Source organism: Triturus cristatus, chromosome 7, assembly GCF_964204655.1.
Source record: "Triturus cristatus chromosome 7, aTriCri1.1, whole genome shotgun sequence".
NCBI lineage: Eukaryota > Metazoa > Chordata > Amphibia > Caudata > Salamandridae > Triturus > Triturus cristatus.
Genome location: NC_140590.1, coordinates 562,981,797 through 562,998,733, shown reverse-complemented (window position 1 = coordinate 562,998,733; position 16,937 = coordinate 562,981,797). Strand labels below are relative to the sequence as shown.

At 46.2% G+C, this 16,937-nt stretch overlaps 1 protein-coding gene across 2 annotated transcripts in view; it reads left to right on the top strand.

The window, feature by feature from the left end:
- LOC146810128 (proton channel OTOP2-like) overlaps positions 1 to 16,937 on the top strand; it is a 472,387-nt gene that overhangs the window by 349,215 nt on the left and 106,235 nt on the right. The window contains exon 1 of one of the 2 annotated variants that reach the window (XM_085617076.1): positions 3,240 to 4,272. The exons of the other annotated variant lie outside the window; for it this stretch is intronic. The gene's annotated coding sequence lies outside the window, so the exon portion shown is untranslated. Of the gene's footprint in view, positions 1 to 3,239; positions 4,273 to 16,937 lie in introns of those variants that run through there. 2 annotated transcript variants of the gene reach the window in all.

Below are 16,937 nucleotides of genomic sequence, written 5' to 3'. Positions count from 1 at the left end.
TTCATATTGATCTGCATATGGCTGGGTCTAATCTGAGTTGGCATGGTGGGTAAAAGAACAATGAGTTTGAATGCTACTCCACATAATTGCCAGTGGTTAGACTTATTGCAAGCATTCCTTCCCTCACCATTTTGTGTTTTATGATATATACCACATATCATTTGAGATTAATGTCATATTGCTCACATCTTTCGCCACTTTTGAATGAAGTTGCACATGATTTATAGACCCAGATTGTTAGACCCCCAGACTTAAGGTGGTCTTCCCCCTAACTTGTTGTCTCCTCCATTTTTCTGATCTCATTTTTACTGGCCTTAGGAATCTGGACACTTTACCACTGCTAACCAGCACTAAAGTGCATGTGCTCACTTCTTAAAATATGATAACATTGGCTATCGCAATTGGCATATTTAATTTACTTGCAAGACCCTAGTAAAGTAGCACTGTCCTTGCACAGGACCTGTAAATTAAATGCTACTAGTGAGCCTGCAGTACTGATGGTGCCACCCATTTAAGTAACCCTTTAAACATGCCTCAGGTCCTCAGCTCCAGTGAGGTTTGGGCGCTCAGCTACCCTTAGGAATTGTGAGGGATCCAGTGCAGACGCTCATCCCTTCACATTTGGCCTGCACAGTACTGAGCGATGTATCCACCATTTCTGAGACAGGAGTGGAGTTTTCTGACCCATAGGACTGGAGCAGTCATGCCGCCTTTCCTGACTGGAGCAGCTTCAGGATCAGCTTCCCGACCCGTCATCCGGGGCCAGTATCAAGAATTTAGCCGCCATGTACCGCAACCGCTGATGCTGTTGTTTTTGCCACCGCTGCAGAGGTTTCTGTATTTACAGCCACTGATGTGCGGCCCCCTTGTCCTCCTCGTTAGGCGCTAGGGCAAAGGTGAGCCATGCCAGGAACCAGCGCTGAGCTTTGACAGCCCAAGACAGTGTAGCACGACCCGGTGAACCACTTTGCCTCCCTGATCAGCTGGAGGTGGTGATAAGAAACTTTGATGCGCTACCAGCACATAGAGAGCAGATAGGAGAATGCATGGCTAAATGGGTTACTCAGCCCGTGAAGCACATCGAGGCAATCAGGTTAGAGCAGTGCTTAATTTGAGCCGGAGCTTTCCGGTGCTGAGCACCGGCACTTAATTGGTTTACGGTGCTTGGCACCGGCACCTAATTGGCAACACCACACTTAGGGCAGTCTGCCACAAGGTGGCGCTGCTCATGTAATTTAGAGATGAGCAGTATAACAGTTGTTAAGGAAAACAATATACATTAAAAAAGTGCTAATACCTGCCTCCCCAGCCATTCCTTTAGCTTTGAAGACCTGGAACAATCTGAACTGTCGCATTTACATGCACAAGAGATGGTTAGTAGTGTTTTTGGCAGCAATGACAAGGGCGATGGGTGGTGCAAGCTGCAGTAGCCTCCTGGTCAGAGCCCTGGCACTTAATATTTTACAAATTAAGCACTGGGTTAGAGGCGTGGTGATGCCGGAGCAGTTCAAGATATGTGCTCACCAAAGCACGGTCAATCGTCCATTTCTTTTTCCGCCCCATGATTTCTTTCCATAACCTTCATCTCTTGAACCCAGAGCTCCATAGTGACTCCAAAGGCTAGTTGGCTGGCCTCCTGACTTGAGCCTCAGGGACAGAAGGCTCCAACAACTTTGCACCTGCACCTGGAGTCTGCCATCTGTGAGTCTATCCTGCCAAATAGTACCACTCCAGTCCTGGATTCTTGAAAGTGGGCTTAAGGTGCTTAACAGCCTCTGAGGGTCCAGTGAAACCAACCTATCCCAAGCACAATCCCAAGCAGCACCGTTGCATCACCGCTGCAGCATGGATTGGAGTTGTCAGAAAGACCTGCATCACATGGCAGCTATTCAGAACCACTGCATCGCCATGACTGCGCAGTCCTCACATCCTTTGTCAACTCCAGCCTCGACGATGATGCAGGACTCCGTATTGCAGCCTTGCATCTCTCCAGAACCAATGTATATCTCCGACTGCTCACACATCCTCGATGCTTGACTGCGCATCACAAGCCCTGTCGACAGAATGGTCAATGACAATGCAGGCTCTCGCATCGCAGCCTTGTCTCATCTCAGAACTGATGCATCGCCTCGACTGCGTCATGGATCTTCAACGTGGATCCATGCAACACTCCACAAACAAGATTTAAGGTACTTTGTTCAGCAGGCCCCACTGGGTCCTTTGTAGCCAGCCCGCGCTACATCGTCATCGGTTTGAACTTGTGCCTTTGTCCCGGTCCAGCACAACATGATATCCACACTTCGCACTTTGTGCTTTTTGGCAATATTTTTACTTAAATCTTTAAAATTTATTTTTTCCTGTTCTACTAATTAGATTTTAGTCATTCTGCCCTTGTTTTATTTATTAAAGAACGCTCTATTTTTCTAAATTGGTTTGGATCCTTTTTGTGTGGTGCTTTCACGTTATTACTGTTTGTAGTGTTGCACACATACTTTACACATTACCTCTAAGTGAAGCCTGACTGCTCTGTGCTAAGGTACCAGAGAGTTGAGCACATGTTAATTTAGAGTCGGCTTGTGCCTTACCCGGACCAGGATTGCTTATGCTGCTTGACCAGGGGTCATACCCCAGTGAACCAGTAACTCAGTTTCTTATACAACCCTATTGTTGCTAAGTGCTTATTAGTAAAACACACGATTCCCTTACTAGACTTTGACTTTTTTGTCACATATCCTTAGCTGCTTGCTAAGGCACATGAGTAAAAGTAATGGTTTGTTAAAAATACAAGCTGCAACCCTTGTTTAACAAGGAGAATGCTGCTACTAGTTAATAACTGTATTTAACTTTGGGAATTCGTCCTCTCAACCCTGAAATCAGTCTCATAGATGGAAAACAATAATGCAAAATGTTGCATATGAAGCTTTTAATCGGGTTAGCAAACTTCATGAGGCTGCGTAGCGGTCAAGTGACCTCATATTATGCTTGAGAATTTCTGCCAAGCCTAACCTTTCGTCAACAGGACTTTTCATGTCCAAACATTGTTTTATCGACCTTTTGACCGAGGATGCCGCTGACCAGTGCCGGCTGGGGTCAGCTGTTTTCATGGGCCAATTTATTTGTAGGTTGACTTTGTAGGGCACTATCAGCATGGGGTTATTTGTCCAAGGCTCAGCCAGACTGGGGAGGTGGGGCTCCAGAAATGAAAGCAATTGATGGTGCTTGGGTTGGGTAACAACATTGTTGAAATGTGCCTGCCTGGCTCTCTCCTTCAGAGAGAGGCCTTGAGAGCTGCGGATCAGCTCCATTAACACACCCTCCTCGCTGTGGGGAAGTTTGAAGCGAGCCCTAAAATAACTCACCCGACAGAGCGAGAACCTTCTCCCCTCCACACCAGATGGAGTCACCGAGCTCACTCCCTATCCACCTGAACACAGCCCAGGCAGAGGTCTCCAGATCAAAACAGAGCATCTGTGTTTATAAAGCGCACCTCCCCCCTGGAGGGTATCTTGGCACTCTGATAACAGGTGTTTATTGTTGGGTGAATCAATGACACACATGTTATCGAGCTCAGTGGGATGTGAGGCTGAGTTTACCCACTGGGATTCAACCCTTTGAGCACGAGGTCAAACACAGATCCCTGCAGGGCATTCCTCAGCCCGCTGCACCCCTGACCCAGCCTCTCATCGCGCGATGCTCCCAGGGCTGTGGTGACACCGTTAAAGCGGAGGCAGCCACCGCAGGTCAACCCAGGAGAAGACGCCCGCTGCCTGCTGTCCGGAGGAGACCCGCCCATTGCTTCACTGGCCTGCTGGATGCTGGAGTCCATGCCTGCAGTGCCTGGACACCTCGCCTGCAGACTGCTTTCACACACCGTCGGCTCATTCTTTGTGGCCAGGCTGGTGCCTGTCGGCACCTTTCATCCTCGGAGCCCTTACCTAGCACTGCTTGCTCTGCCCAGCCTCCAGCGTTGCCATCTTTACCAGCCAGACAGAGCTGGGCACAGAATCAATCCTCCGTTGCTCGAGTGTGACGTGGGCTCGACTGCAGTAAGTCAGTCTGTAGTGCATCCCCAACAAGCTCTGTGTGTGATTGTGTGAAGTGGCCAACACACCCCACAGGCCTGAAGCACAGACGTCAGGCACTCTCACTTCTCAAGGCCTGTACCTGCTGGCCGTACTCTGGACGGCCTGCCAGTTGTGCCTGTCTCCAAGCCGGCACTTTGAGGACCATGCCCTAGCAGGCTTCTTCCGGCTCCAGAGGACTTGAAATAAGGTAATACTGTTTCCAAATCTGGGCTGCTCTGACTTGTGCCTATAAGTAAAGCAATGATTTTACCTTGGGGAAGGTTGAAAAATGTTACATTTTTTTTGTGTTCTCCATGTAAAAAGTCAACAATATTAGTATATGTGGAGCAATAGGTTTTTTGCATTTCTGAGCTGCTGTTAATATAGCTGTAAAGTGAACAAGCATTGGCATAGCTAATAGGTCTCGCCTTTGGGACCTTATAGGTTTCTATCCATGCAGCAGATTATCCTGGGTGCTGCTGCACCTACCGTTCTTTAAAGTGGACGCTTTGACACTAGTAGGCATATTATGAAACTGTATTGAGAAGCACTTATTTAAAGTGTTATTTTTGTATAAGTGACAGTCTGCGCTCACATGGAGGCCAGCATGCACAGCAGCGCACACACCAAAAACCGAAGATGCCAGACACCGCAGAGCTTTAAAAGCTGTAAACTCTAATGCTTTCGCTCACTTCAACCTCTGTCTTGGGATAATGGACAGATAACAGGTACATACAGTTAAACAACTTTATGTTATTCATTATTACCGAACTCGGGAAGATTAAATACAGGCTTACCAAAATCCAAACTGATAAACAAAATGTACGAGTCCACCCAGGTAAGACACGGCTAAGCATATTCTATGGTCAACTACAGACCCCAAACCTTTACAAAATAGTAATGCTCTTAATTATAAGCATGATTAGTAAAACCTTTGAAAGAACTCAAAAAGTATTCCGAGTGGTCAGATTAAATAAACATGTCAGTGAAAGTGTTCCGACTGAATTCCTCCATACAATCCTAACATTATGAGTGTCAGTACACCAGAACTTGTGTGCCAAGTTTAAAAATGGAGGCGCTCTTTCATTCCCCTTTACAGTCTGTAATGTTCGCCTATGCCTGAGTTGAGATTCTGTGAGAGCATGCCTTCTGTCATTTCTGTTTCTAATGCGGGCAGGATCTTTGTGGGAGTTTCCAAGCACTTCACAGCTTGTTTCCTAAGGGCACAGGATGGTTGGTAAATGGAGCGTTATGCTGAGAATAATTTGCTAAAAGTTCCAAGGGCAATGATATCTACTAAAATTCCTACAGAAATAAAAGAAAACTATTCTATAAACCTCAGAAGTCTGAGTAATAAAAAGCATTTACTGAGCTACTTGCTTAACAAAAAACAGTGTACTTTTGGTAACAATTGAAAAAGAAAGCGCACACAAAAAAACATTGCCTAGGGAACTGTCCTATGTGCCAAGTCTGCTTGCTGAGAAAAGGCTGTCATTTATGAAACAAAGAAATAAATCCACGACTGGAGCTAACTGCTGTCGAAACGCAACCCTCTCGCCACTCCACCATACCAAGAGTCCTCTCTAGATAAGTACCTTAAGGGAATGGAACAATTTTCAAAGAATTTGGCTAGCAGGATATACATTTTAAAGACATTTCTAGGATATTTTTGGGATTAAATTCAGTACTGATTTCCAAAGATATACTACGAATACTAGCCAAATCAATGCAAAATCTAAGAAAGAGTTCTCCTGAGTAAACCCCCCAACCTGTGGGTAATGCTTGTCAGAGAGAGCGGACAGGCCGTGGCCTTGAAACAGGACTCTGGATTAGAATGGGAACGCAGTCACTGGAAAGGGTTCCATTTAGTAGCAGCAGCCAGTAGCCAGCAGGCTAGCATCTTGGTGTAGATGTGTAGTGAAGTCCCTTATGCTATCTAAAAGACTGAGTGAGGAGAATTGATGAAATGTGGGGGTCCAGGGTTGTAAGAAACAGAGTTACATAAGGTGAAGATAGTAAGCATGGTACAGTTCGGTTTGGAAGTTAATTTATAGAGATATTTGAGGAATTCGGGTGTAATAATAACAGAAGTCCTGACGTTTAGGATTGAGGTGTGTTATTGGGATTATGTAGGGTTACGTGCTGAGATAGCAGATACTCAAATTATAGACGAGATAAAATGGCCGCAATTACTTTTTATCAGAAATATAACAGCCAGGAGGATGTTTTGAACCATGACTTAGGAAGCGCTAATGTAAGGATTTTTCAGCATTATTGCAAAGATATTAATCTATGATTTTGGTCTTTATGTTGTTGTGTCATGATGACAAGTAAGAGGTTTGCTGATTAATTCAAGTGCTTTGAAGTCATGTGTGACACCTTCAGCCAGTTATGGATTTTCAGTCAATCGCACTCTGCACTCTGTGTTTATAGTTCTTCTGTAAAGAATGCACACGAGCTCATTAATTCCAGTACGAAAGTGAAGTTGGCTGAAAAGACAAAACTTGGTAAACACGTGACACACGACAGACACTGCTAAATGTGCAAAATCAATGCCAAGCTGAAGATAGGAAGGATTTGTTGTGAGCAGCTGTCTGTAATGTTAGCAAGGAAGTGCCTTTGCTCAGTAGCAGAAGGCATCAATCACTATGTGTTTGTCACAAATTGACCCAATGGGGAGAAAGAAGCTGGTTGAGCACATCTGGCAGGCTGTTGTTTGTGCTGTCTTTAGTTATCCAGCAGAGTCTGGAAAACGCAGAAAAGTCCTCTCTAATACACCCCTTTGTCCTCTCTCCAGGCTCGTAAGTAATATTTAATTAGCAGATGTGTAAACAAACCTTTAACCACAGTTGCTGGCCAGGAATCCGGAGGGCCACCTACAGGTGCACGTGCATTGGTGATTGTTCATAAGGAGTTGTCTGGAGCCCAGACAGTAATGGCAGCCTGTGACATGCCTCCCACACGTGCAGTGTATAGCAGGCCATGCTTGCAGCAAAACACTTGGTCCCAGACTGCCTCCAGGCCATTGCAAATAGGTTTAGGGTAGGGTTATTGAAATAAAGCGACACTGCATAATTCGGCAGCAGACTCGGCAAACAATTTGAAAGGGAGCATTTGAGAAGAAAATAATTTCATTAGGCATAAGGGTCTCTTTCTGTCGTTTGTCAGGAGAGAGGAGAAGCCTCAGCCTGCGAAAACGGGGACCAAGGGGGCATATCATCAACGAGGCGCTAAAAAACTATCGCCGCTTTTGCGTCCGTTTTCGGACGAAAAGCGGCGCTAATTTTATCGCCTAATCAGCAAGGTCACGCTATCGCGTGAATCCTTGCATTAGCGCCTGTTTTCTGAACGCCCAGCTTTGTATCTCTAATGAGATGCAAAGTGGGCGTTCCTGCCCTGACATAACTGGAGAAATGTCACTAAGCGACATTTCTCCAATTATCAATGGGCACGCTAACCTGCAGAGCGACAAGCAAAGTAGCGATAACCTCTGTAATCGCTACTTTCCTTACGCCTGCTTCAAGACTGACTTAGCCATGATATCCTATGTAGGGTAGATATCATGGCTAAGTATGCCTTGCCCTATCATCAAGCTATCACCAAACTTTGTGTGATTATCGCTGGATTTCCTGCGATAATCTCACATTTGGAAGTTAGCTCTTGGAATTTTATCGCTTTTGAGATAAGCGTTGCTAATAGCACGCTATCTCAGCGATAAAATTCCATGTTACTCAGCGATAATTATCCTAGCGCTAAGTGCACTTAGCGATAATTATCCCCGGTCCTTGATGATATGCCCCAAGGTTTGTAAAAAGGAGTAACTCTGAAGGCTGTGGCTCATGTCAAAAACAATGGAATGCTGATCCTCTGGGATGTCTGGTCCCGTAAGTGTGACCTGCATGTAAAAACAGCTGTAGTAGACTCAGTATCTATCACTCCCACCCTCCTACTCCCACTTGAGCTGACGGAGATGGGGGATCACAATGTCACTGCTGCTCACAGTAAAAGATAGAGCCATGCATCTGAGGGCATTACCGAAACACAGGAGCAGACGGCCACAAAAGGACAGAGTTAAAAGTTTTCACAGTACGAGGCGTATTTATACAAAGAGAAAGAACACACAAGTGCGCCGTAGACATAATTACACTCACCAGTTGGTCAAAGGCTAGCTGGGGTGAGGTTGGGTGGCATGCAAAGTGCTTGGGCCTCGCACTGAGGCACGAGAGTTGTTAAAGGAGCACTGTGCCTTCTACAGTAGAGCTTTCGCAGTACTACTACATAAAGATGTTAATGGATTGCATGTCCCGTAAGCAGAGGCGCAACTAGAGCCAAATTTTAGGGGGGGCTAAGAAACAATTTCGGGGGGGGGGGGGGGGGTAATTCTTCCAGCAGTAGGCAGAGTGGAGATGCAGGAGCTCTAAGAAGGGGTGGAAGAGAACAAATCCCTGTTAACAAGTAAATGGTCTTTTAAAAACCTGTGAAGTACTCCGGTGCGGCTGTGTGTGTGCCTGGGAAGCTGTCTCAGGCTGGCTGCCACACACAGCGGGGGGTTCTGAAGCTCTTTCAGCCCAATGGGCGTTGCGCGCCTGCCCGTAAGCAATGCAAGCATGCTACGTGTGCTCCTGTCAGTGCCGGGCCATGCACCCGAGAGGGTAATCTCAACAACCGGATGGCAAACATCTGACAGACCTGGCGAACAAGAGAGGGCGCGTCACCCCGGGGGCTCATTAATGCTGGAAGTCTTGGAGGACAGACTGCAGCAGCAGAAGGGGGAGGAGGCTTCAATCTCCGAGGTAGCTGAGGTGCGGTCGGGTGCCACGCTAAGTGCAAAGTGCTCTGGCCTCACACGGGGGCACGAGTATTGTTAAAGGGGCAATGCCTTCTACAATAGGGCTACTGTTCCTTCAGAGACTTGGAGGACAGGCTGCAGCAGCATGAGGGGCAGGAGTCTTCGGACTCCGAGAGAGCTGAGATGAGATTGCATGTCGTTCAAAGTTCTTGGGCCTCTCACCGGGGCAGGAAGATTGTTAAGGGGCAATGTACCTTCTACAGTAGAGCTTTCTCTCGGCAGCTTCAAAAGTGAAAGCATGCCCAGTGTACTGAATGTAAACAAAGCACATCGTCGTGTTTCAAGTAGGACAGACTCAATAAAGATTTTAGTGCTTACCGTGTAAGAACCGATGTAAAGGGGCCAGTAACCATGGGAGGTTACAAATGACAACATGGCCGTACTAAGGAGGGACTAACAAGCCTATTAAGGAATCAGACGCCAATATTTACCAAGGACAAACACACAAGCCAATGAAAAATGTGGGTGGGGCTTCTCCTCCGTACTCTACCTACAACAGATCGCCAGAGCAGCACTGGTCCACTGGCTCAGACTACACCTAAAAGGTGTCCTTTTTAACTTGGAATGAACTGTGCAATCCACATTCTCATTTTGGGCCTCATGTAGGTAGCCAAATACCGGTCGGTAACGGCCGATTTTCGGTAAATATGCCGTTACCGACCGGTATTCAGACAAGTGAGATGTAGGAGTCCAAAAACCACTTTTCGGTAAATATGAGGCGGTAAATACCGATTCATATTTACCGAATTCCAAAATACCGAATCAGAGTTACCGAATACATAATTAACGAATCGGTAAATATGAAGTGGTAAATATGAAGTGGTAAAAATGAAAATGACATGTAGGAGCACTCGGTAATTAAGAAATCCAAGAAAATCGGTAAATAAGAGTCGGTAATTAACACGGATTGAAAGCAGGTGGTAACCATCAACAGTGCAGATAAGCAATCCCAAAATGCAACAGCGTGGACAACATGCCTGCTATGTACGTCATTGCAAGGCGCCTACATCTACAGGCAGCAGGACTGAGGGTTTGGCGACGGGAGGAACGCATCTACAGACAGCGCATCACACTATTCCAGCTGACTGATGCAGAGATACATGAGAGGTACAGGCTACACCCCGAAAACATCATGGCCTTAATCAGGGACCTGCACCCACTCCTGGACCAGCCAATAAGAAGGGCGCACGCCATACCCCCACATGTGCAGGTGCTCTGCAGCCCACATCTGTTGGCATCCGGCAGTTATCAGGTGGTGACAGCTGCGGTGGGTGGTGTATCCCAGAGTTGCCTGTCCCGTTCCTTCAGGAATTTCCTGGATGCCATGATGCAGAGAATGCACCACTACATCAGCTTCCACAACACACAGGCTGCACTGCAGTAAACAAAAACAGACATTTCTCACATGGCACAGTTCCCCCATTTCAGTGGCTGCATTGATGGTACACACATCCCAATCTGTCCACCAGCTGACACAGAGCACATCTACAGGATCAGGAAGTCCACCCACTCCATCAATGTGCATACCGAATTGAATGATTTTGTGAATGGTCCTGTGGGTGGCACAACCAAAAGGTGGGCGTATGCTATTTCCAACGAAGTCTGCAAGTTGTCGCACAGTGAGGCGGCTTCCAGATTGAGAGCTATTGACCAAGCAAACATGGAGAAGGCTTTAGCCGTTATAGATAATAGCTTCAGCACTCTCTCTTCTAGGATTCATACATGAGACAATAGGCACATGCAAGTACACGGCGCATGCAATGTACAAGCCCCGATTTTGGCGTGCGTCCTACGAGGTATCCCAGTGCCTGTGATTACACCTCCTTTCACTCTGCTTGCAAACGGTATTTATTTAATGTTGAATAATGAAGCTTGCTGCGGGATGTGAGTGGGAATCCCGTACATAACTGTCTCGCATAAAGTTGTCTGCTGCAATACTGTTCTTCTTCCACCCCCGCATGTGCGGCTGGATGTTTCCATCTGGCCTTCGATTCCAACCTTGAAAGCAGAGTTCAACAAGTTGAGCAGAATAGAGCGCTATTGTCCCACAAACAGGTGCCTTTGACTTCCTCTCGTGAAACATTTGTCCTTCACGTTGCTAATACGCGCACTGAGGTACAGGCGCCTCTGAATACTGACCTCCCCCTGCATTTCGGCTCTTTGATCCAAACTATTTTCAATGCCTCGTCCACGACCGGCCTGGCTCATTTTTTTACACATGTGGGCTTGGGTCTCGTGACCTCTTTCCAACCTATTTTTGGTGTAATTCCGGCATTTGTTCATTCACTGTTCTCGAGCATCTTTGGAGGTGTCCCGCTGCTCCTGGCGCTAGTGGCAGGTGTGCTGCTTTTCCTTTTCATACTCCGGAATGGCTGCTCCTTCTGTGCCACACGAGCACCTGTCCCGTCTGCATCTTCTTCGTGATAGGATGCTTGACTTTTATGGTACTCTGCCATTGGCGACTTTGAGCCTGGCTTATGGATTATCCTTCAGGTATTCCTACTTCACCTGCGTACAACCTGTATTACACTGCCTGGATTGTCCCTTTGAATGGCCTCTGGATTTGTGCTTGACCAACATGGTGTCTCCGGTGCCGGATTTCGATCGACTGATGAGGCCCTTAGTGTCTCACGAGTTGTCCTGTTCTGGTGTCCGGATCATGGCGTGTGGTGCGGCGCATGGTATCCTGGGTAATTGGGACATCTAGCGGCAGCCTACGACTTCTTGTCCATGAGCTATTTGGAGGAACATTCCGGGTGCCCTCTGATTGTGCTAGAGGCTCCGTTGGTTGGAGAACACGTATGTTCCTTTTCTTTACTTAATTGGATGGCTGAGACTTTTAGTGGCCCTGCAAACGATTTTTTGTTGGAAGCCGTGGCCACATATGCTGCCTATACATTCATGGATTAACTGGATTGTCGTCCATTGCGCCTGTGCTACTGGACAGCACCCTGGCGCAACATTTATTTCTTTTATTTCTCTTTTTTCTCTTCCTGATGGTCGGCTTGAGTTTTTTACTATACTTGCATTGTGTTTTTTGGAATTTTATGCTGCAATTAATTGGACTTTAGGACTTTGGCGCTGCATTGGTTACGCCTTGTTCTGCTCTGACGAAACTGAACTCTGCGTTCTCTCTTTTCTTGCCTATTAAATATTGCTTCGCTCAAGGGGGCGTGTAGTGAGTTCTCCCTGAATACGTACATACATTGTTCAGTTAGCATAACCACGTTGAATGTTATGTAGCCATCTTTTTGTCTTTGCACACGACACTGCGTTTACATGTTCTTTCTTGAATAAACTGCTGACTCGAGACTTCCTTCAGACGAGTGCATTCTGTTGTTCCCATCCCAAGCTCTGCGCAGCGACCTTGGTCTGTACATGCTGTGACACACAGTCTGGAATTTTACACAATGCATGTTTTCCACTCTAGGTTGTTCGACCCACTATTTAGCCATGACACACGCGCAGCTGCAAATACCTGACAGTTGGTGCTTTTCATATCACAGACATCATGTTTATTATTCAGACCGAAGACGAGCCTTCCTGCGAGACGGCTCCTGATGCTCCTGTGATGTGATTTCACTGAGCTGATTTTTGAGGTATGGGGTCCCCTATTCAAGCCTAAGAGACCTTCTATTATAACATAATTATGATATTGGCTACTTAGTTAAGGGAAGGTGGTAGTATCCTCGGTATTTTCCGAATCGCTAAATACCACCTCGGTATTTTCCGATTCGGTATATACCACCTCGGTACTTACCGATTCGGTAAATACCACCTCGGTATTTACCGATTCGGTGAATTCCGATTCGTGATTACCGAATGTTACCGAATCGGTAACTGTTACCGAATTTTTACCTACATATAACTTAACGATTCTAATTTAACGATTCGGTACGGCTCGGTATTTAAGAAACGGTAAAATTTATTTACCTACATGAGGCCCTTTGTGTGGGAAATAAACCTTAATGTCATATGTAGAAAAGAATGTGTCACAACCTAAATATAATTAGACATTTTAATGGCTGATTTTTAAACGTTTTCTTACAGACACTGAGCAGGAAGTATGAAAATATATCCAATTAATCTCTCCTACTCTCAGTTTCAATTCACTTTTAAGCAGCATTAAGATTTGTAAAATAAGCAGTGGCAAGTGGAAATTTTTGAAAGTAGTGAGTGGTGGGGCGTAATTCTTGCCCTGAATTCCAGTGAGCGAGTAAACTTCTGGGGAATTTGGGCAGGGAGGTCAAATATTGTATTTTAAAGCACAATTTTCACATAAATGTGTTAAAACACTATAGGCTCAGTAGCGCAAGAACAGCCCCCGCAGTCCCTCCAGTGTGGGGGACCCTGAGCTCCAGGAGAACCCTTAGGTACTATGCACGGGTGGTGGCTGAGAGCTCCTGACTGGGTCTGGAGCGTGGGGGCCCCCTCCATGCACTTTACGGGGGGCCCCCTCGAGTTTCGTTACGCCACTGAATAGTCTTCAGAAGGGCACTCATTACACACTGAAGTGCTTGAAAGGTGTGCCAAGTCAATGAAGTCAAAGGCAAATGAGGAGTCGACCTCCTTTTTTTGCAAATTTGTTGTGAGTGGCGCTGTGTGTCAATAATTGCCTTCATTGTGCCAGGGCCAGAATTTTGTCATGGAGGCCTTCCATAAGCTATGCACACCCTCTTAATGCCACATGCAATATGCCAGTGCCAAAATGTTGCCATTGACTGCATCTGTACACCACGCGTGACTGTTAACTCAAAATGACCATGAGTAGGTCCCGTCAGCATTCTTTCATATTTGCCTCCTCTCCCTGCCCCATTTGCCATGGTTGTCCTTCGTAGGACAAGAGTTATCCCAGTATGTTAGACCCACCATTTTGCCACAGATGTCCCAAATGCCAAGAATTACCTGAATTGTTCCAGGGCCATTTTTTTTGCCCTTGGTACCCTTTATCCAAGATTTACGTTTACTATGCCAGGACCTGTGTTTTGTTGTGGGTGCCGTTTACTCCAAGAATTGCTTCCAAAAATGTGCAGCCTCACTCTCTAATTCTGACTTAGTATCACTTATTCTTACTAACTCTGATTCACTCATTCGCGCTTACTTAAAATGTCCCTCTCTGACATTGATATATACACACTTAAACAGAACATTTCAGGAATATCTTTGTTCACTTGCTTTCAGGTCCCTGCGCTGTTCAGCTGCTCGTGCTGGACACACTTTTGGGGAGCAACACAGCTTGTTACTGTCCTGAGCACGGAAGCAGAAAACTGAAAACTGGATCCTGCACAATGATGTGTAGACTCCACCTGTCAATTTCTTGGTTTTTCTCCTCATCCTCTCACAAGGTGGGGTGGGGCTCAGTGAGACTCCTTTCCCCACTGCTCTGTGACAGGGCGGATGAGGTGGCAGTTGATTGATGGGTAGCCCTGGGCACCGGGGGGATTAAGGCACAAACGCCCAGGGCTGCCTCTACTCGTGATGCTACAGTTTACTACTGGGGAGGACCTGAGTGTGGCAGGACCTTGAGGCCAGGGCTCCGACTTCAGGATCCCTGGGCAATCTCTAAAATGGCTGGTGCAGGTGCCTCTGTCACAATGCTGCGCGGTTGGGCATTTTTTTAGTATTCCACCAGTGAATAATAGGATATAATTTTCTACTGGTAGAATACATAAAATGGGCAGAAACAACGGGAGCCTCCACTGAAAATTTCAGGTTTTATTTTCTGAAACCCTTCTGTATGTGGAAAGATTCTTGTATATATTATGGGAGTCGTAAAAGCAGTGAAGAGAGGATTGATGAAGAGGGACACAACAATTGCTAAAAAACAAGCAAACAACTGTAGATCCCATTTAGAAAAGGAAATCATGAACCTCACATCCATCTATTCACAAACACAGTTCCCAGACACAGTGGCGTAACAAAACCTTAGCTGGCCTCCATGTGAGGAATGGTGGGGGGGGGCCTACAATGCCATCCCTCGCATTCACAAACCACCCTGCAGTGGCGGCTGCTTCCTGGAAGCAGCAGTGGGGTGGAGAAGGGTAAAAAGGGGAGGAGGTGGGGGTTAACAAAACAATTCACTCACCTGCCGGCCGGCCGGCCGGCCGACCGTTGCCTCTCCTCCGTCCTCTTCCTGGTTTCTCATGTGCAAGTAGGAAGCACCGGGGCTCCCAGGCTCCCCATAGACACTCACAACGCTGCAATGCAGTTTTGTGATTGGTCTGGGCGCTGTGGTTCAGCACTCAGCCAGGGAATGGGAGCCTGAGCATGTTCTCCACACATGCTGTGATGCAGTCTGGGTGGAGAACATGCTAAGTGCACATGAATGTTTGGCTGGCATGAGACGCCCGGCCAAACAGCCCGGCCAAACAGTCATTTGCACTTAGTGTGTCCATCACTTCTCTCCCTGATCTGTCAGCAGAGAAGATCCGCCCCGCCAAGATGCCACAGCAGGAACAAATAAAATGAAAATAACGATATTATCATCTTTTCCCCCTTTTTTTACATTGCAAAAAGCAGTGGGGCGACACTCTACTGTTTTAGCGGAGGAACCACCACTGCCCTCCTGTAGAAGTGCTTCACCTCTGCCGTCTGCACCCAAATGACATCAGCAGGGGTTTCTATAACACATTTAGCATGAGTATGCTCTACATACATGCACAGTGCAAACCGAGCCTCTGTTCATACTTTTTCATTAAAATATTATTATTTTTATTAACAAAATGTAACTGCATGAGGTGAGTGAATGTTCCCCTCATTGATGCCTAAGGAGGGGAGTAGGTTTGTAAGGGAAGCAGTGGCATAACAAACCTTGAGGGGGCCACCCTGCAAGGTACATGGAGGGGCCTCCCTTCAGACTCAATCGGGGGCTCCCGGGCCAGGGTACTCTGCTGAGGGGGGCCCCTAGAGCTCGGGCCACCCTGCACCGTGAGGGCTGCGGGGGCCTATGTTACGCCACTGAAGGAAAGTGTGCAGATGCCAATTAAATCTAGTCACCAGAAGGTGAAGACTAAGAAAGTTGTTTCTATTTTGGTCGAGCAATTTAACCTACTATAAATTCGCGGAGCTCCCATTCAATGAGACTGGCAGTTCCACTGTCAATTTAATGCCTATTCTGAGTGCCCAGTTGTAGCACCAGTTTATCTGTGACATAATGTGCGCCCCTCCTGAAGCTCACTTCTAGGGACAGCAATGATAGTCAGGCTAGTGGCATTTTAAACACTGCATATTATTAAACACATAGAAGATATCATGGAGATGTATGTAATAGCCCATGCAGACATGGCTCATATGGGTAACTGGTGTTTTGGGTAATAGACAGGGCCACTGGCATTATGAGATTCTGCAGCTGTGTCGCTTACCACATTATTATGCAGTTGCTATATAACTCATCCTTTGCTGCATAAGCTACATAATGTAGCAACACATAATTTGTTTCTAACTCAAACAGATAAAAAGTTACTAAAATCTAAGTGACATGTGTTGCCGCGCAGTAGAAGGCCCTATGCAAATGTCGACTGGCTTCCTTTCTGTTGCTTTTTTTATATTTGTATGTTAAACTGGTAGAAATTACATCAACCTTTTGCCTAGGCAGTGTTAACTTGCTAAAAAATGATAAAATTATGAAGTAAAACTATCACAAAATGCATACATTGCGTCACGTAATTTGCATTTTCTTGTCGCATAAGTTGGTTCTTCCATACTGCAAGATTCCAAAGACCCTGAAAACAAATTTAAATTACTTGTTAAGGGGTTCACATTCAGTGTAAGAGATCCAATCTCCTTTTCAATGCATCTCATTGAATTTAAATTAAATCACATGTCCCTACAGAACTCTTCCCCTTAGTTAATTGCATATGCAGGGGACACCATACCTACATTTAACTATGTATGTATCTATGGGGCATATTCTCAAAGACTTATCGCCGAGTTATCAGCAATTCATCGCAGCCAAAGTGGCGATAAATTTATCGCCCCATTCACAAGCTGGTGCTAATAGCCGATACCACCAGTTTGCCTGCCAC